General features: G+C 45.2%; 1 protein-coding gene across 7 annotated transcripts in view; it reads right to left on the minus strand.

The window, feature by feature from the left end:
• The window catches only part of ST3GAL1 (ST3 beta-galactoside alpha-2,3-sialyltransferase 1), a 93,548-nt gene that overhangs the window by 31,544 nt on the left and 40,256 nt on the right, over positions 1 to 21,748 (minus strand). For all 7 annotated transcript variants that reach the window (XM_035126174.3, XM_060277603.2, XM_060277601.2 and 4 more), the window contains one exon: positions 3,108 to 3,294. The gene's annotated coding sequence lies outside the window, so the exon portion shown is untranslated. The remainder of the gene's footprint in view (positions 1 to 3,107; positions 3,295 to 21,748) is intronic.

The following is a 21,748-nucleotide window of genomic DNA, read 5'->3' on the forward strand; positions in this document are numbered from 1 at the left end:
CAAACTCAAGTTGCCCATCAGTTACAGGACAGATAACGGAGTGCAGCAGAGGCCAAAGATTCAAGGAAGCGCTGGATGTTATGTAAGCAGAGCATCAGAGACAGAAAGTGCTTATCTAAGCTTTCAGCTGGCTTGTTTTACTCCTCTCCATCTCCCCTTTTGTTACAAGAGACTCTTATCTGATCTCTCCTTGTATTTATTGGGTTCTCTAACCCTTTCCTTGCCCTCTTGTGCTCTAAAGTTCCACTGAAAAGCTCTCCAACAGCCCCGCTACCTGGAAACCGAAATATTATGCTGCTAAACTGGGACAAGAGTTACAACCTAATCCTTAGGAGGGGGCGGGGAAGCAATAAATGACATACCCCGGAAAATGAGAACATAGCAAGCTGCCATATACTGAATCACACTTATTGGTCAATCTAGCTCAAGAATGCCTACATTGGCTGGCCAGAGGTGGTGGTGGGAGTTGTCATTTGCCAACTCCCAGAGGGTCACAGGTTCCCCACGCCAGCCCTAAATTATTCCCACTACATATTATGATGTCCTGTTCTGGACCGACAGCCTATCAACAGGGCCGTCTTAAGCATCCCTGGCACCCTGGCGCGGCGAATCCCTCCGGTGCCCCCACCCCCACTCCGTTTCCCAGCACGGCGGGCGGGCTCAGTGCGCAGCTTGGCTGCCGGGCGCTGCTGCATGGTGGGCGGGCACAGCACGGCTGCCGGGCGCGGCTGTGCGGCGCCCCCCCCCCGGCGGGAGGGCGCCCGGGCGCCCTGCGCCACCCAGACTGGCCGTAGGGCCAGCCCTGCCTATCAATGATATTTGAACGGCCCCAAATTCCAGCATTATATCTACATGTAAATAAAATTTGGGTATGCACACATATTTGGTATGTGTTTTGGGGGTGCCATAGTAAAGAGGGTCGAGTAAAGAGTAAAGGGGGACGAGAAGCGGACGACAGAGGACGAGATGGTTGGACAGTGTTCTCGAAGCTACCAACATGAGTTTGACCAAACTGCGGGAGGCAGTGCAATTCAGGAGTGCCTGGCGTGCTCTGGTCCATGGGGTCACAAAGAGTCGGACACGACTAAACGACTAAACAACAACAAAACAACAGAAAAGAGGGGCTCTCTGATGATTTAATTCTGGAACGATTTTATTGGGTGGGTGGGAAGATTGTTTCCCTAAGGCCGCCACTTGCCGATCCCTCTCCTCCTACAATTTTTTTCTTTCCACGTGGGAGGTATTTTAAAGAAACCAGATTAGCATACATTAGAGAAGCAATAGGCATGGCATTATCGGGAATGGGGAAATACATTTGAGAGTCACATTCAAAGGGGATTTGCACATCATAAAAGCCCTCAGTGTGGCTTCCTGGCTGCGAATCCCAAAGCATATTAAAAATGTTAATGCTGAATTAGGTAGATGGCGATAACTTTGTTGTTGGTGAGGGATCTCAGCGAAGGGAAAAAATGTGTGGGCATTAAAATGAAAGGAATATATAAAAATTGGGTCCTTTTGCCTGCTGTGATAGATGCCAATTTTTGTTGTCTTTCAAAGCGTGAAGGTAAAGTGTGCCGTCTCTGTTTTGACAGGAAAAGTCCTCGCCCTCCCCCACACACCCCAGCCCAGTTAAAGATTTCCGAGGACCTTTGTATTCATACCGGCACAGATTAGCGGAGAAAGACTTTAATTGAAATGCCGCACGCAAGGAATTAAAAAAAGGTGTTAATTAATGTTTGCAGGAGCACTGCAGAAAAAGCTGCCCGCAACTGAGTCCTACTCACGAGGAGACTCGCTGAAATTAACGACCGTAAGTTAGTCGTGTCCATTAACTTCAATGGTTCTGCTCTGAGTAGTGAGAGGTGTCCACAGAAGAAAGGAAAATCTACGTGGCCCAATGAAGATGGGAGGCTAGTTCAGGGAGTATTTCGTTGGGTGCTAAATTTTATATGTGTCCATGAATAATAATAATAATAATAATAATAATAATAATAATAATAATAATAATTGAATGAATTTGTATTCCAACCTTTCTCAAAAGATCCCAAGGTGATGTACAACATTAAAAAACCAGAACACCAATGATAAAAACATAATTACACACAGCCTATTAGTAAAATCACCATCCTAACAGTCCCTACACAGGCCACAGATTATTGAAAAGCCATAGGCCTGGGTAAAGAGGAATGCTTTTGCCTGGCACTTAAAGAAATGCGGGGATGGTGCCAGGAGAACCTCTCTGGGGAGGGCATTCCACAATCGGGGAGCCACCACCGAAAATTCTGCCTACAAGGGAGTCAGTTGACAACAGACACGCTGTATTATGCTGAAGAAAAATGGCTTAAGATAAGGATCCTTGGGATCAGGAACTATGCTAGTGGCTAAGAAAGTGAGGAGAGCCCTGTTGGATCAAACCAAAGGCTGCATCCAACTAAGTTCTACTCACAAGTAGACCCATTCGAAATCATGGGTCCCACGTTAATCATGGCCACTTCTTTCAATGCAAAGTGCAACTAGCATTGGATATAGCCCCCAAAGGCCCATCTGGCCCAGGCTTCCCCAACCTGGTGCCCTCCAGCTCCCATCAGCCCCAGCCAGCAGGCTGGTCCACCATCCTGTCTCCCCTGCAAAGGTGTGTGTGTGGACAAAATAATAATAATAATGAGATTGATGGCAACCTGGCTAGCTAGAATCCTGAACAGGAGGACGACTCCACGCTGCAACATTCTGTTGCAGGCACCACTTGAGTAGATCGATGGTGAATCCTCCACAAATCAGTTTCAACCCACCCCCATTTTAAAGCCATGGGTCCTAGGAAGGAAGGGGGCGGACTGAGCTCTGGAGGTAGCTAGTTGCTCATCCCTGTGATGGGCAGAAGCGGACTGGATTTGGAGAGACCGTTTTGCTAAAGCTAAACTCTTCTCCTTTGCTACTTTCCTTTTGGCCTTTTGCCACCTCTGCCCAGGGAAGGGCTGCTCCTTTGACATTCAACAGCTCTTTGCCCCTCTCTCCCTTTCCACATGGCAGATTCCAGGATGGAGGAGGAGGCTCGCTTGCCGAACCTGCATCCAACTCAGCATTGTGAGAACACAAAGGGCCCCATTTACCTTGCCAGCCTCTTTCACTTGGCTGCTTTTCTGAACACTGGGTGCACTGTTGATGGATTTTCTCCTGGTCACCGCTTCTTCCCCTTGTTTTTGCCAAAGCTGCTCTCCAATTTCGCTCTATTCTCCGGTGAATATGCGGTTCTTCGGCAGAGGTGATGTGGGCACAGACTCGGGGGTCTTCGTAGATCTGCAGGGGTGGAGAGCAGGGAATTTAGCGCTGCGTGCAAATAACAAAACGTGTATCAGGAGCAAGTATCTAGTCTCTGTTGACTATGAAAATAAGCTTCGAAATCTATAGGCCTGGTGAAATTTCAGAAGGCACCTGTAGGAGGGGAGATCTAAACAAGATTTCCTATGGAGAAAAGAAGCAAAGTAAATTCACAGGGTGTGTAAAACTTTTTTTACAACCTTATGTTCCTGTAGCTTAGTTAGAGGAACTTTTGCCAAAAACAACAACAACAAAGAAATGAACTGCCATTTTCAAATCTCTTAAAAATAGGTCGCCCCAAAACGCAGTGCTTTTTTTCTAGAAAAACAGGTACTCAGCATGAAGTTGTTACCATAAGTGCCACAATTAAAAAAAAAAACCCCAAAAGAGATGTCGGTACAGAGTACCCTTGAAGACCCCCCTAAAGCACTGGTAATATGCATAGCATGTACAGGAAAAATGGAGCTTGCAAATTTTCTGCTACTTGTACAATGCTTTGTACATTGTACATCACTTCTTATTGCTTAGAATAAATCGAGGTTCTTGTGCGATACTGTATATTGCCACTGAAAGAACTATTAAAAATTCAGACGTTTAGTTGTGTGCCCACAAGGCTTTCTATATAGACCAATTTTTGGATTCTACTAGAATGTTCCAACCAGCTTTAGAACGCTCCAGGCACTGTAAAAGTTCTAAAAAGTTCCATAAAGTTTTTTTTAAAGTGCTAATACTCATGAAGAGTGGTGTCACATATACGATGATTGCAACTTTTCATTTTGGGGTGACCTTTTACACAACTGAGAAGAATTAGTTCCTTTTTTTTTCAGTGTTTCTAAGCAAAGGTTCACCCCTTTATGATTCAGGAAATATTTATTTATTTATTTTAAAGTCAAAAAGTTAAAACTAGTATGCACGTTTTGCAGAACTTAGACAGGTCAGCTTTCATCGGAAAAGAACTTGGCACTGCTGTTTGGCACACAGACTCGTACGTGTATTTTCTGTGCTGCCACAGAATCGTGGCCTCTTCAGAGTCCTGGTGCTCGTATTTCAGAGCTCAGATTTTGGAGACTTTCCCTTGCACCTTAATAAGGAATTGGCTTAGTCCCAGCTACCTTATAACCTCGGCAGGCGGTGGGACTTGTCTCTGGGGTTTTGACAGTGGTTGACGGTCACAACTGCTAGCCTGCCAATGCAACCTGATCCTAATACTACACACTTCCCCCCCCCCTCCACCTGCAGCCAAGATGGTGCGGCTGAGTTGTGTAACAATTGCTATGTCATGAAGCCAGAGGGAGGGAAAGGCACAGCCTCCACTCTGATCTCTGGCGTCTGGCACAGCGCTGCCAACCCAAACAAGGCCCAGAGCAGACTGAAGATTTATCTCTAGCCCACCATTCTGCACCACAAAGTGGCAAAACCAAACACGCTGAGGAGACCCACAAGTGGAAGGGCACAGAAGGCAACAGCCCCTCTCATTTAGAACGATAGAATCCTAGAGCTGGAAGGGACCCCATGGGTCATCTAGTCCAACCCCCTGCAACGCAGGAATGTGCAAGGTGAAAAAGGTAAAGGTGAAGTCCAGTCAAAGGCGACTATGGGCTTGCGGTGCTCATCTCGCTTTCAGGCCAAGGGAGCCAGCGTTTGTCCACAGACAGCTTTCTGGGTCATGTGGTCAGCAGGACTAAACCACTTCCGGCACAATGGGACACCGTGACGGAAACCAGAGCACACGGAAAGGCCATTTACCTTCCCGCCGCAGAGGTACCTAATTATCTACTTGCACTGGCGTGCTTTCGAATTGCTAGGTTGGCAGGAGCTGGGGCAGAGCAACAGGAGCTCACCCCGTCGTGGGGCCTTGAACCGCCAACCTTCTGATCGGCAAAGCCCAAGAGGCTCAGTGGTTTAGACCACAGCACCACCTGCATCCCACCCACAGGAATATGCGCCCATATGGAAATCCAACCTGTGAAGCTTGGCATTATTAGCACCATGCTCTAACCAACTGGGCTAACCAGCAAGACAGAACACTTGGTATCATGACTCACAATGTGTTCTCTATTTATATAGGTAAAGGTAAAGGGACCCCTGACCGTTAAGTCCAGTCGCAGACGACTCTGGGGTTGCGGCGCTCATCTCGCGTTACTGGCCAAGGGAGCCGGCATACAGCTTCCAGGTCATGTGGCCAGCATGACAAAGCCACTTCTGGCAAACCAGAACAGCACACGGAAACGCCGTTTACCTTCCTGCCAGAGCGGTACCTATTTATCTACTTGCAATTTTGACGTGCTTTCGAACTGCTGGGTTGACAGGAGCTGGGACTGAGCAACAGGAGCTTACTCCGTCGCGGGGATTTGAACCTTCTGATCAGCAAGCCCTAGGCTCTGTGGTTTAACCCACAGCGCCATCAGCATCCCTAAAAAGTCATATAAAAAGTTTAAATAGCCCTGTTTTAATTTTTCATGGCTTTTGAAAATGCCGTCTAACCTGGTTATAACCTCCCGCTGCCCACCCTGTGGCAATGGGTTGAATCCAAAGCTAATTCTGCTTAGAGTAGACCCACTGAAACTAATGGACTGAGTGCTGTAACAACATAAGGTGAGCCTGATGGATGAGGTCTATGGCCCATCAAGTCCAGCAGGACATGAATTCGTAAAGTGTGGCGTAATGGCTTGGAGTGTTGGACTAAGGCCAGGGAGAGCAGAGTTCGAATCCCTCTCAACTTAGCCATTTAAGCTCTCTGGGTGACCTTGAGCCAGTCACCATCTCTTAGCCTAACCTACCTCACAGGGTTGTTGTGAGGGTGACATGGGAAGGAGAACCATGTACGCTACCTTGAGATCCTTAGAAGATAAAGCAACTGTGATAAATAAATAAATAAGGCAGAGGGCCTTCTTGGTAGTAGCGCTCTCCCTGTGGAACTCCCTACCATCAGAGGTCAAGTAGATAAATAGTTATACACATTTAGAAGACATCTTCAGGCAGCCCTGCTGTACAGGGAAGTTTTTTTTAACTGATTTATGCATAGCTGCCAAGTTTTCCCTTTTCTCGCGAGGAAGCCTATTCAGCATAAGGGAAAATCCCTTAAAAAAAGGGATTTATGGATTTATGTTTTATTGTGTTTTTTATATTTTGGGGGGAGCTGCTCAGGGTGGCTGAGGGAACCCAGTCAGATGGGTGGGGTACCAAAATAATAATAATAATAATAATAATAATAATAATAAATAATGGTGGTCATCATTAATTAACCCAACAAGCCTCACACAGCAGTGACATACAAAGAACTGGAGTTTAAGGAAACAGAAATTCATGTGTTCAGGGTAAAACTCCCCTACAGGAAATGTATACTTTCCCCATCAGATAGACACAATCTTCATTGTATTTTCAGGATCTGCTGAAGACATTGCAGTACTCTTTAAAGAAGCCTTCTTAAGTGGGGATTTGTGTATCAGTCAGTATCCGTATTGGAGATTTATATCTATCTACTGTATATAAGGGACGCAGGTGGTGCTGTGGGTTAAACCACAGACCTAGGGCTTGCTGATCAGAAGGTCAGCGGTTCAAATCCCTGCGACGGGGTGAGTAGATAAAAAGGTACCGCTCCAAGCAGGAAGGTAAACGGTGTTTCCATGTGCTGCTCTGGTTCGCCAGAAGCGGCTTTGTCATGCTGGCCACATGACCTGGAAGCTGTACGCCGGCTCCCTTGGCCATGAGCGCCGCAACCACAGAGTCGGTCACGACTGGACCTAATGGGCAGGGATCCCTTTACTGTGTATATATAGCACAGACACACACATACACAGTGGGACCTTGACTTACGAGCTATTCGACATCCGATGTTTTCGAGTTACGAGCGGAAAAAGTGGCTGCGTGCTTACGATTTGTCGACATCCGGACAAAAAACCCGTTCGCGGCTAGATGCGGTTTCCTCGAGTTACAAATTTTTCCGTTTCCAATGCATTCCTATGGGAAACCGCTTTTCCTATGGAAAACTCGACTTACGAAGTTTTCAACTTATGAGTGTGCATTCGGAATGGATTAAATTCATAAGTTGAGGTCCCACGTGTGTGTGTGTGTGTGTGTATGTGTGTGTGTGTGTGTGTATATATATATATATATATATATATATATATATATATATATATATATATATATATGCGCAATTGCTTTAGGGAATAATAGAGTGGCCCTGATCTGCTGCTCCATCTCCAGTTTCTAATCAGAGAAGAGAAAACACACACACACACACACACACACCATCCATCCATCGCATCTGACTTGCTCTTTTGATCCCCTCCCTTTCAGTCCTGCTTAAAATCATTCACCTTCACAACCCCTCTGGGGGATTTTAAAAAAAGCAGCAGCTATTTCTTCCAATGACGTTAACGTGGCATTCTCGGATGTCTCCCATGCATAAGCCGTTTCTCTCCCCTCCTTCATTTACTGCTGGAAGGCTCTTATGTTTTGAGCCTCGGCAGCCAGAGGAACAGAATCTCCAGCATGTGCGGTTGGTGGGATGTTTGTTTGGCAACGGGGGGCAGGCTGCCGAGTTGCCCTTTTGCCAAGTCTCTTGTGTCTCCTTTGGCAGCATCGCCAGGCATGGCATGAAAGCAGGCAGGGGAGACCTGCTAAAAAGCAAGTGCGGTGGCGAGATCTGAATAGACAATTGTCCCGGCACTCGATGAACAAGATGGTTGGCAAAATAGGAGAGGGGCCAGCTCGGGTCAGCTTCTGTATGCGTTATTTCACTCTTCTGTCACACAGGTCAACAGGAAACCTATATAAGTTCATTGCACTTATTTTTAAGCATTCCGTGAGCTCCATAGTCATTACCGTAGCTATCTTTACAATGGGTTGCATGCAACTAAATTATCGCACAGACAGAATGACTTCTGCCGAGTGCAAGGGAGCTTTGGCTTCCTCCTGCGCCCTGCTAAATCCACTCTGTGGGATCTCCTGACCCTCTGGAGAGGATTTTTAGGTGGTGGCAGGGAAAGGAGGAGGAAGAGGAAGTTCCATTGTGTTTGTGGAAAGATTTCATTGAATACAACCCAACGTTCTTGTAAGAAAGGCCAGCCTTTATCATCCCAGTATTACCAGCACTGCCAACTCTATTTGCATGCCACATCCCCAAATTATGCTGACAGCGGATCACAAGAACAGCAAACAAATAATCAGCGCAGAGATACAATGGAAACGACAACATTTGCCTATAACTATCACTACACAGCTAACGAAACATGGCAAGCAAAATATCCCTAACTGTGATGAAAGGAATGCCGTAGGCCAGCTCATTGGCGAAGCATCTGCGTTGAATGCAGAAAGTCCCCAGTTCAATCTCCGACATCCCTCTGTAGCCTAGCAGAGCTGCTGCCAGTCAGTGTTGACAATACTGAGTGAGGTGGACCAAAGGTAGAAAACAGCTTCATGTGTCCCAATCGTGCACGCACACACACAAATCCACCCTAACTAATCCAACTTGCAAAGGTATCAGTGGCGGGAGATACATACAGATACAGTAGAAAGATGCAACCTTTTGATCCAAACAATTCAGTCCAAAGTCTATCAAAGCAGCAGTGTTACAGTAAGGCAGTGGAAAGAGCTGGTGGGTTATTGATCTCAAACATGCTCACATTTTCAATCCACAGAGCCACCCACCAACCGACACTCACAAACAATGGCTTAGCAGGCTGTCTTTCGAGTGGACAAGCTTGCCTCTTTGTTCCCACCTGGGGCATCCTCTAGCAGAAACTCCTCTTTCTCTAAAGTTTTCCCAAAAGCAAGACCCCAAACACACACACGCATGCACACTAAGCTGAGTGACACAGGAGCAGCCTTTGTAGACGGAGTAAGTCAGGTGAAAATGAGCTACGTAGAAGCAAAGGCCACATCTTACAGGGCTCATGTTACAGACTTAAGAGACAATGGTTTGCCTGTAATTCTCCACACATCCTGCTATAGGATTGATAGGAGCCTCGGCTGTTGTTGATCAGTGTTAGAAACTCAGGAATATAACCTAGGCACCAAATGGCCATAAACCAGGATTACAGTCACCAAAACAGAATGCCTGGTTGCCATTTTCGAGCCAGGCGGCTTGAAAGTCATATTTTTCAGCATGACTTTGGGGCACCTTAAATTCATTCTGATTGTGCAGATAAAATATAACAGATATTTTAACGGATAAAATATAACAAATTCTACAGGATGTGTTGCTAATGTGTGAAAACAGTCCAGATCCAAGGATCCCCAGGCATGCACCTCGATGACGGAGACGTCAGGTGCCATCCTGGCGCCCGGGCATCTTCACTTATTCACAAGTGGCCAATTTGTTGTTTAGTCGTTTAGTCGTGTCCGACTCTTCGTGACCAGAGCACACCAGGCACTCGTCTTCCACTGCCTCCCGCAGTTTGGTCAAACTCATGTTGGTAGCTTCGAGAACACTGTCCAGCCATCTCGTCCTCTGTCGTCCCCTTCTCCTTGTGCCCTCCATCTTTCCCAACATCAGGGTCTTTTCCAGGGAGTCTTCTCTTCTCACAAGGTGGCCAAAGTATTGGAGCCTCAGCTTCAGGATCTGTCCTTCCAGTGAGCACTCGGCTGATTTCCTTAAGAATGGATAGGTTTGATCTTCTTGCAGTCCATGGGACTCTCAAGAGTCTCCTCCAGCACCATAATTCAAAAGCATCAATCCTTCGGCAATCAACCTTCTTTATGGTCCAGCTCTCACTTCCATACATCACTACTGGGAAAACCATAGCTTTAACTATACGGACCTTTGTCAGTAAGGTGATGTCTCTGCTTTTTAAGATGCTGTCTAGGTTTATCATTGCTTTTCTCCCAAGAAGCAGGCGTCTTTTAATTTCGTGACTGCTGTCACCATCTCCAGTGACATTTCTTCCCCTTCTATTTGCCAAGAGGTGACGGGACCAGTGGCCATGATCTTGGCTTTTTGATGTTGAGCTTCAGACCATATTTTGCGCTCTCCTCTTTCACCCTCATTGAAAGGTTCTTTAATTCCTCCTCACTTTCTGCCATCAAGGTTGTGTCATCAGCATATCTGAGGTTGTTGATATTTCTTCCGGCAATCAAAACGTAGCTCATTTCCACCTGGCCTGGAAGGGCGGGGCCCTGACTTACTCCGTCTACAAAGGCTGCTCCTGTGTCACTCAGCTTAGTGTGCATTCATGTGTGTGTTGGGATCTTGCTTTTGGGGAAACGAAGAGTCGGACACGACTAAACGACTAAACAACAACAAGTGGCCGATAGCCAGTGCAAAATGCACCTGGCAGATTTCGAATGCCGGTGGGGATGTAGATCTGGAAAAGGCACTTTGCATGAGTGCTTTTCCAGTAGCAGTCTGGAAGTACCCAAAATATATCCACAAATTGCCCATCCCAGATAGCCTTCAGCTATTTGGCGCATCGTGCTTATGCCAGCTAGCAGAGCAGAACATGTCCATGTAATGCTTTAGCACACATTTAGTGTGCAGCTTAAGTCACAAAAATACCTGATAGCAGCCGCCCCCGAAACAGAGTAAAAGAAACCAACACCAATATTATTGGGCAGCAACTGGAGATCCCTCTTTTCTCTTGCAAATGCCAATTGGTCTTTAATAAACAAACAAACAAACTCCTCTCTCTTTCTCTCTCCTGCTTTTTAACAGCACTTGAATTGGCTTTGTTCTGTTGGAGAAATCACTGCAAAAACAAACAAACCATCTCTCCGTCGCCTTTAAAGAAAATCAGTAATTGGCATTACGATGGAAGATCCCCGGCATTAATTATAAATAAATCTGAGATTGGCTATAATAATAGTCTGGATTTATAGCCCCATCTTGTACAGCGATGCTTAAACCAGAGAGGTTGTCAACTTGATGCATGTCAGAGGCTCAGAAAGTGTGGGTACTGCAGTTTGTGGTTTATGGCCTATTAAAATGAATGTGTAAGTAGCAATAAAGCAAACAATTACTTAGCAGAAAAACAAACTCTCCCGCCTTTATAAACTGATGACACTGGGCTGTGTTTTTGGTTGCATTCGACTGGGCCACCTGCTCTGGTTTAGCGGAAGCACCCGTGTTTTCTCAGGCAGTGTTTTCCAAGGCTCTTTGCCAGGTTGACTTGTCAGCTCTAGAAATCGAAAATACATGGATCTGAGCAGGACCCGAGGAGCAGAGGAAAGAGGAGGTTTGGTGAGGGAATCAGAAAGCTTTGGGTGGAAATAGAAATGGGAAGAAAAATCTATCCATATACTGTTCGTTTTAAAGGACGGTTTGTGTGTGAGGATTATTATTATTAGTATTAATGTTTATTCTTTAAATTTCCCCTAACTGGCAGCTTCTTCCTCTCCGTCTCTTTTCTGACATTGTAATATCACGAAGTTTAGCTGGCAATATATTACGATGTTGGAAAGCAGATATTGGCAAGCCCTAGTTGTTTTGCTGCATTATACATATTGTAAATTGCATTAAGGCTCCCCCCTGTTGTATAAAACGATATACAAGTCTAGTAGATCACATCAGGTAGGGTCAAGCTCAAGTCTGGAGTCAGCTTTCTTTGCAATCCAGGGAAGAGAGTATTGGGACTCAGCTACATTAGTAAAGAAACAGTGATTTGAATGTGCTACAAACATGCAACAGTAGATGGCGCAAGAGAGCAGGAACTTTTAAAACACTGTTTTCCATAGAGATTTTTTTCTTTTGTTATAACCATCTAATTTCTGACTAATTGATAAGCGGTTTTTTTCCTGTGTCTAGATCCACCCTTGGTATCTGCTCTGTTCACTGAGAAACATCACTGCAATATACAAGCTCTTCCTCCACACACACATTTATCATAATTATTAGCATTTTGCCATGATTACACAAGCAAGGCATGTGTTAAGTGGCCAGTAACGAAAGGGTACTTCTTCACTGCTTAAACATTGCTTGGTTCAGATCTTGGAACGGGAGCCCAATTAAAGGCTGAGTCAACATTCTTAAAAGCTGGAAGCAAGTGTTTGATAATGCCAATCAAGGGAAATGTGAGTTTCAAATGCTTCTCAACTCTCTCCCTCGCTTCACATCAAATGGCAGCTGTGGTGAAACACAAGTCCGGGAAATTCTGCTGGTTCTTATCTCTGAGTGGAGTTTGAAAAACATGGGATGACCTCATACCCCCTTTCCTGCCTCTTTCAACCACCCAGAAAGGAAAAAATTCCAAAGTACGTCAACCTGTCTAAGCTGTTATCATAAGAGCATAAGGAGAGTCGTGCTAAATCAGGACAAAGACACATCTAGACCAGCGTCCTGTTCTCACAGTGGAGTTGGAATACAGCCATTGTGGCTAGCAGCCACTGACAAGCCTCTCCTCCATGACTTTGTCTAATCCCCTTTAAAAACCATTCAAATCGGTAGCCATCATCACTTTAGAATGATTTATCCCAGAAAAGGAGACGTGGCAGCTGGGCTTTTATCCCACCATATTTCCCACTCACTCACTCAATGAAATGTCTGAACGTCACAGAGTCCGTAACTGATTCCATTTCCGAGGAGGAGGAAAAATGCAATTTCTTCCACCCTGCCTAGAAAAGCAAGCAAACAATTGGGAGACTGCACTAGAATAGCATTAGCTTTTTGTTGCTGCTGCATCACACTGTTGGCTCACGTTAAGCTTGTGTTCCACTATGACCCCTAGATCCTTTGCACATGATGGGAGTTGCGGCCCAATTACAGGACTGGAAGGCAACCTAAAAGAAGCAGTGGGGGTCACTGTCATCTCACCCACTGGGTGCCCCTGTCCCATACCCAACCGTCACCTCCAAGTGCTACACAGAACATCTGAAAAGCATCTAGCGGGGAGAAAGCCCATTGGCCAAGAACCACATGACCAGATTGTCTTGTGGGCTCGCTCTTGGTGGCATGATTTGGAGTTGGGTTTATTGGGTTTAATTTGCGCAGCACCAGCATACTCTTCGTACGTCTTATACAAATGTGAAGTATTCTGTATTTTAATATTTTGTTGGAAGCCACCCAGAGTGGCTGGGGGAACCTGGCTAGAGGGGCGGGGTATAAATAATAATAATGAGGATGATGATAATTAGCAGGTCTTGTAGCCCCAAAGCCTCCTGAGGCTCAGACCTGAGACAATTTTTTTCTGTCACCTAAGGCACAGTACCCTTTTAATTTCTGATGGCTTATTTAGTAACATGCTGAGGGTAAGGATGGAATAAAGTGCAGGTATAAACACATGCCATGCTTATCACTTTCACTGGCAGAACATCTGCCATGACAGATGGATAGTGTGCAGAGCAAAGAGTTGCATATTGCTAGAATCTTATTTTTTAAAAAATAAAATGTTATTGGTTTTTAAACAAACGCAAATACAATAGCCTTTAAACACTTATCCAGCAGTACATCTAATGGTGCATGTTTTATCCATTGTCTCTAGAATTCAACATTCAAACATATTACTTAACGTAACCTCTGGACTGAGAATATTGAGCGGTTGGCATAAGAAGGTTTTGATTCTGGCCATTAACATACTGTAGTTAAAAGAAAGGTGCCCATGTTTCTTGGGAGGTGTCTCTATTCATTGTGCCTTTAATTGCCCTCCTGGGTCGGGGCATTGCTGTATCCCAGATATTATTTTCCCATATGTTAGAATCATAGAATTGTAGAGTTGGAAGAGACCACAAGGGCCATCCAGTCCAACCCCCTGCCGAGCAGGAAACACCATCAAAGCATTCTTGACATATGCCTGTCAAGCCTCTGCTTCTTGTTTTGTTGTTTAGTCGTTTAGTCATGTCCGACTCTTCGTGACCCCATGGACCAGAGCACGCCAGGCACTCCTGTCTTGCACTGCCTCCCGCAGTTTGGTCAAACTCATGTTCGTAGCTTTGAGAACACTGTCCAACCATCTCGTCCTCTGTCGTCCCCTTCTCCTAGTGCCCTCAATCTTTCCCAACATCAGGGTCTTTTCCAAGGATTCCTCTCCTCATGAGGTGGCCAAAGAATTGAAGCCTCAGCTTCACAATCTGTCCTTTCCAGTGAGCACTCAGGGCTGATTTCCTTCAGAATGGATAGGTTTGATCTTCTTGCAGTCCATGGGACTCTCAAGAGTCTCCTCCAGCACCATAATTCAAAAGCATCAATTCTTCGGCTCTGCTTAAAGACCTCCAAAAGGGGTATTTCAGGGGTATTTCAGTCTCGGTCTTCCATCACTGAGCTATCGCTAACTGTGATGCGGTCTATAAGAAGCCTACTAGTTCGCTGTGGTGCAGGGTGGAGCCCAAGACCATGTCCAAAGATAGCAGGGCTAAGGCAGGATTCGGAGAAAGGGGGAGGATTGCGGATATAATGGAGAATGCTCTATTCCAAACGTTTTTAAGGTAAGGGCATTCCCACCAAACAAGAATAAATGAACCAAGCTTTCCCCAGCCCTTCCAACAGAAAGGGGAAAGGGAGGGGTTAATTTTTGCCAGCCTGACTTGACACCCAGTGCCATCGGAGGATGCCTTGATCGAGGGCCTCTTGTAAACGAGCAGAGATGGTTTTGAGTGGGGTCCAGATACCCTCCCATCTGTGATCTTCAATTGGGAGGCGTAAATCTGATTCTGGTGTTGGATTTTTTGAATAGTCAAGTTACTTTAGAGCCGGTCTAATGTAAATACTGTCTGTTTAAGAGAAACAGGTGCCGGTGATTCTGTTAATTGTTCATAGGCGTGGGCTCTGCTTTTTGTATATAAGGCTCTGCCAGAAAGCCTTCTGTATCTCTTAGTTAGATCTTTCAGTTTGATTCATCGACGTAGTAGATCACTCTGTCAGTTGTTCTCAGTTTAAGAGATTCCTTAGTTGAATCTTAGTATGATTGCTTAGTTAGAATGCTAGTTTGCTGTTAATTCTCGGGTAGTTTAATGGGAGTTATGTGGGAGGTTTAGAATGTGGGAGAAAGCATTTATCTTTAGTTTAAAGTCTCTTTAGATTCAGTTTGTTTTTCAGTTAAAGAAACCCAACCGTTTGTATTTTCATCTGCATACTTTTACAAGTGTGCAGCTAGTAAGGGGTTTCATATGAGGGAAATAATACCCTACGTTCTTGGTGGTGTTTTCTTAGCCAGGTCAACTTCTGACTCCGTATACTCTGCGTGAAGCGTACTTTAAAGGGCCGCTGGAAACTGGGATATATGATTTAGGTTAAGCAAGTTTCAATACCCAGTTATCTCTTATATTATTCTTATTATATATATTATTTTCCAATATCTGGCACAATTTGAAGGCCTCTAGCACACACACCCGCTTCATGATCTAATAGATTCCTGTATATTAGAGAAGCAGCACCCTTCAGGTGCTGACCTTCCCCATAAGCATTCAAACAAGGTAGGTGTGAGTAGGCATCTCTACTGCACTCCAAATGAAGTGCAAAAGAATGAACATGAGCTACCTGAAACCAGGTAGTATGAGCGCCGTCTAATGTACCTTGCAGTTCCTCTTTGGATGCTTAAGATCTTGTTAGTGACGTTCAGCATGTTTAAGGTCAGGGAATGTCGCCCCAAAACTGGTGTTTCATTTTTACCCATAGTGACAATGATCCACTTTAAAGGAAGGAAGTGAAGGGGTGCGCCGGGGTGGTGAACACCAACCATTTAGAATTAAAACTTGCTAATATATCAAGCATCATCAGTGAAGACATAGCTTTTTACTTATTTCTCAAGATGGCCCTCCAAGTCCACCATAAATGCAGGGGGAAATAGTTAAGGCAGTAGGAGAAAAGCAAGTAAAAGATGGGTTTAAAAACAATGCAAAATTAATACTGAAGACAAACACATTTTCACCCAGCTGGAAAAAGCATGGCAAAACGTAAAGGTCTTTGTTTCTGGAAAGCGCAGAGTGCCTGTCACATCTCAACACAGAACAAGGGCCTGATGTTTTAGTACAGGCATCCTCAAACTGCGGCCCTCCAGATGTTTTGGCCTACAACTCCCATGATCCCTAGCTAACAGGACCAGTGGTGGGGGAGGATGGGAATTGTAGTCCAAAACATCTGGAGGGCCGAAGTTTGGGGTGCCTGTTTTAGTATCTTGTTGGTCACACCAGAATGTGACGGAATGTTGCACTCAGACAGATCTTTCCTGTGGTCCGATGCAGAGATTGGATGGCCATTTGTTATGGATGCTTTAGCTGAGATTCCTGCATTGCAGGGGGCTGGACTAGATGACCTTCCAACTCTACAATTCTACGATTCTTTATCATTTTCCTTGCTCAGCAGTTCTGCCTCTTCGTGCACCATCCCTGAGGGATGTAGGCTCTGCCACGGCCTCATTCATTACAAAAAGCTGGGCTTCGCTTAAAAAAAAAAAACAGGCAGGAAATTTCTGCCCTTGCTAAAGAGATGCACAGCGAAATAGATGACATCAAAACAGCAAGCGAAAGCATAATGCAAAGGGGGGGGGGGAACAGTAAGGACAGTAACTAAGTGGAAGACACCAAAAAGAGAGAGCACAACTCAAAAGGTTATCTGGTTTGCATAACTGGCAGAATCAGGCATTAAGCAAAGGCATTCATTCGCGGAATAAAACCCACCCCCTTTCCCCCCTTTACTACGGGTCCCAAAGAAAACCACCTTCCTGCAGCTGAGATTTGAATCAAGAAAGGAGTCTCCAGGGGCACAACCCACCCCTGCCATGCCACTTCTGCTATTATACGTTCTTAAAAATGCACCACATTATTAATGGTGCCGCATATAATTTTTAAGAATGCAGCCCAGAATTGCAGCGCAGAACTGCCACCCGCCACATACAAAACGGGAAGGGCTGTAGTTGGCTGTAGAAGGGTGGCGCATGCCCCACATGCGGAGCTTAGTCCTGGGTTCAATCCTCAGCATCTCTAGGTAGGGTTGAGAAAGACCATGCAGAGCTGTTGAGCGCAAGACTGAGTTGGTGTGCCGGTGGCCCGACTCAATAGAAAACAGCTTTCTGTGTTCCCTAATTGAAAAGGAGGCGGCTCTGCAGATTTGTAAGCCTGCCTAGAGGACATCAATATCTAGTTATGACTTTTTCAGGAACAGCTGAATTAGGAAGAGTGTTTGTGTGTGTGTGTCCAGGGAAATGAATGGCACTTACAAACAGCAGAAACAAACATTTTCATTTGGATCCTATGAAACAAGAATGCCTCCTATGTTTTCCGTGGCGCCCAGCCACCTCCATCAAAAAGGAAGGCTCTATCGTGAGCATACAGTTTTCACTGTTCACATCTCTCTCTCCCCCGATGCCCCCCCAAAAAAACTCCCCACAAATGACTATATGCAGGCATTATGTAAGTGCCATTCGGATTTTGGTCCAGACAAACCTAGCACATCAGAAACATCAGAAGGCTTGTTAGCTACAGGTGCTCCATTTGGGGCCAAGCAGAGGATTTAAACTGTCCAGTCCCTCTCGGGGCATTCTCCTTTGTAATGCATCTCCCTTGAGCAGTAAGATATCCAAACAAAACTTGGTCTGTGTGCATGGGACGCAATTCAAAGGCCTGGTCTGCGTGTCTCACTAAGCAAAACCATGAACACTTGAGCATGAAGGCTTCTCAAGAGGAGATCATGGCTGCTTCCATCCTCCTGGTGAAGAAGAAGAAGAAGAAGAAGAAGAAGAAGAAGAAGAAGAAGAGTTTGGATTTGATATCCCGCTTTATCACTACCCTAAGGAGTCTCAAAGCGGCTAACATTCTCCTTTCCCTTCCTCCCCCACAACAAACACTCTGTGAGGTGAGTGGGGCTGAGAGACTTCAGAGAAGTGTGACTAGCCCAAGGTCACCCAGCAGCTGCATGTGGAGGAGCGGAGACGTGAACCCGGTTCACCAGATTACGACTCTACCGCTCTTAACCACTACACCACACTGGCTCGGTTTAGCAAAATCAGGCTTGCCGTTTAGCTTTTCCCCAGCCTAACCCAAAGCTGAAACCAAGGTTTTTCTTATGGCAGGGATGGGAAAACATATTGGCTGGGGGTGGGGTGGGCGGAGCCAGATCTTTTATCTCTCCCCTCTACTGGCAAACTTTGGCATTTAGGCCAAGTCTATGCAAGTTGACCCTCCATTTCCCAGAATTATTTGAGGGAAGCCAGGAATGTTTCTGATACTGTTAAAGCATAAAGTGGAACCTCGGTTTATGAACACCTCGGTTTATGAATTTTCAGTTTATGAACGCCGCGGACCCATCTGGAACGGATTAATTCATTTTCCATTACTTTTAATGGGAAAGTTAGCTTCAGTTTATGAACGCTTCAGTTTATGAACAGACTTCCGGAACCAATTACACCCATGTTTCAGTTTATGAACGCTTCAGTTTAAGTACTCCGCGGACCCGTCTGGAACGGATTAATCCACTTTCCATTACTTTCAATGGGAAAGTTCGCTTCAGTTTATGAACAGTTACTCCGCGGACCGTCTGGAACGGATTAATGCACTTTCCATTACTTTCAATGGGAAAGTTCGCTTCAGTTTATGAACGCTTCAGTTTATGAACAGACTTCCGGAACCAATTGTGTTCATAAACCGAGGTACCACTGTAGTGCAAACTGGGCCTCGGTTTCAGTAAGTCCTAGAAAAGAGCAATGCACACTGGAATGCAGTAATTTTGCGTTAATTTCACAGCGAAGCTTGGTTTGCAAATGCCACCCACTCTACTGAGTCTCATGTTCCAGGCAGCCAGTTACCGTGAAGTAAGCCCCACTCAAATTTTGCTGTTGTCACAACTGGTATAAAGTATGTTTTCTTTTTTTTTCCCTTGGCAGCCCATGACATTTGCTTTTATCTCATCTCCTCCAGAGACTTAGTCCCCAGCCTTGGCAATTTCACTAAAAGTTGTGTGGTTTGTTGGAAAATCCACAAAGTGCATTTCACAGGAAACTAACGGTACTAAATGCACTAGAGCAAACTGCAGATCGAGGGAATCTACCGTATCCTAAAAAAAGACTCTCAATGATCCTATGCATGGAGACAAGACCTAGGACTGAGTTATCAAGGGTGCAATTTAAGGGTGTCTCCAAGCCGATGCTCTTTAGGCAGTAAGCCATCAAAGCACCCTATTTTATTTCACCTTGGGAAAGCAGGGGCAGGGGGTCAAAGATTCCAGGCTTTCTTCGTGACTCTGCGGGTTGCATCAAAGGGGTGCTGACAGAAACGGAGGAGGCACATTTCCTTTACAGAGCCTGAGGTGTTTCTATTGCGGAAGGCATTGCATTAAGTGGCCTTTTATTCCCAGCCACGCAAAATGAGCAAGCACAGCACTTCCGAGCTTATCCTTTGGCACCGCTTCAGAGCGCAAGGAGACAACCTGAGCACCTGGCCAGCTTCGCCAGGGATGCTTGCCTTTGAGGTTTGAAACGCAGAGCCAAGGCCAATATTAGGATAGCGTCTAGCGCACAGTGTGAACCCTAGCGCATGCTGTGGACAGTTTCCTAGAATCCCTCACGAAACAGAAGCGTTTCCACCAGACATGGGGGGGAGTTAGGCGCAAATCTGGATATATGGAAACTACCTTCGCTGATATGCTTTATAAACCAAATCTGAGAAGTGGGTGCAGTTTTTAAACAGAAATAACACTTTGCCTTTGGTATCTGAGATAGATGGGGAGGTATCAAATCCACTCGTTTCGTTAGGGGGTGGATTTGCATTTGGCAACCTGACTTTCCTCTCCCTCCTCCACACATGCCCCCCCCGTCTGCTCTGGGTTAGTGGGAACCATAGGACAGATTTAGGGGGTGCATAGGATTTTATTTTATATCTAAGTTAAACAATGCCACTAGTTTCTGCTGGGACATTATTATGACATTTTGAAGGCTTTGTAAAGAATAGTACGGAATCTTCTCAGCTGCTAAATTTTGATTGCTATGTAGTTAGAAGGACAGAAAAACACCAATACTGTACCGAAAATGTGTTGCTTAAAATCTGGAACACTGCAGAAAAGTGACATTCAGTCACTTTACGAAGAATAGATATGGCTTAGACATTAACACAGCATCTTAAAAAGCAGAGACATCACCTTGCCGACAAAGGTCCGTATAGTTAAAGCTATGGTTTTCCCAGTAGTGATGTATGGAAGTGAGAGCTGGACCATAAAGAAGGCTGATCGCCGAAGAATTGATGCTTTTGAATTATGGTGCTGGAGGAGACTCTTGAGAGTCCCATGGACTGCAAGAAGATCAAACCTATCCATTCTGAAGGAAATCAGCCCCGAGTGCTCACTGGAAGGACAGATCGTGAAGCTGAGGCTCCAATACTTTGGCCACCTCATGAGAAGAGAAGACTCCCTGGAAAAGACCCTAATGTTGGGAAAGATTGAGGGCACTAGGAGAAGGGGACGACAGAGGACGAGATGGCTGGACAGTGTTCTCGAAGCTACGAACATGAGTTTGACCAAACTGCGGGAGGCAGTGCAAGACAGGAGTGCCTGGCGTGCTATGGTCCATGGGGTCACAAAGAGTTGGACACGACTAAACAACAACAACAGACATTAACAGCTATCTTCCTTTCCAACTAACATAAAATACCATTTATGAGCGGGTTATTATTACAGCCAATGATTGTATTTATGTTCCTCTATCCTATACTTTATTACAGTGGTCCTCAACCCCCGGGCCACGGACCGGTACCGGTCCGTGGATCAATTGGTACCGGGCTGCCCAAGGAACATTTAATACAATTACATTAAAATTATTAAATCAAAACAATCTAAATAAAATATAATCAACGCCCCCCCTCGGCGGGCCACGAAACAATCAACGCCCCCCCCCTCAGCGGGCCGCAGTAAAATTATCAAACATTGACTGGTCTGCGGCGATAAAAAGGTTGGGGAGCACTGCTTCATTATACTTGATCATTTTAGTGTTCTGTATAAAGTGTTATTCTTTGGTACTTTAAATACATGCCAATCTAGAAATAAATCAGAATAAGGATATACTCATATGGAATGATGTTGGGTAATTTATAGGTGTGGCCAATTTTTTTGAAAAATTGAGTGGAAGTGATATCCCTTTTGGTATATGTCATATGATGGAGATAGCCAAGGTGGTTATTTCCAGATGTTGTAGGAGTACCGCTACCACCAATCCCAGCCTGCATGGCCAATGGTCAGGGATAATGGGAATTAAATTCCAACATCTGAAAGGCACCTCAATGGCTATTCCTGATGGATTAGATGAATAGCCGACATCCTTGATTATGGATATAGTTTAAAGTATCTGTATATATGTACACATTCATTTTTATTTTTTAAAAAACCAGCCAAATGTATTTGGCTCAGAAAATCCCATTGGCAGCCTTGGCAGAGAATAATGAAGTTGTTAAGGAACTTGCACCTGTCTTGGAGAATAAACCTCAACCAAATCGACAACTGGACGTCATCCAGAGCAAATGGTTTTACCTCATGGCCCCAGGACTTTAGCTCCTGTTCATGAATTAAATCATCTAGCCAAGT

The sequence above is a fragment of the Zootoca vivipara genome, chromosome 8 (genome assembly GCF_965207765.1).
Source record: "Zootoca vivipara chromosome 8, rZooViv2.hap1.1, whole genome shotgun sequence".
Classification (NCBI taxonomy): Eukaryota; Metazoa; Chordata; class Lepidosauria; order Squamata; family Lacertidae; genus Zootoca; species Zootoca vivipara.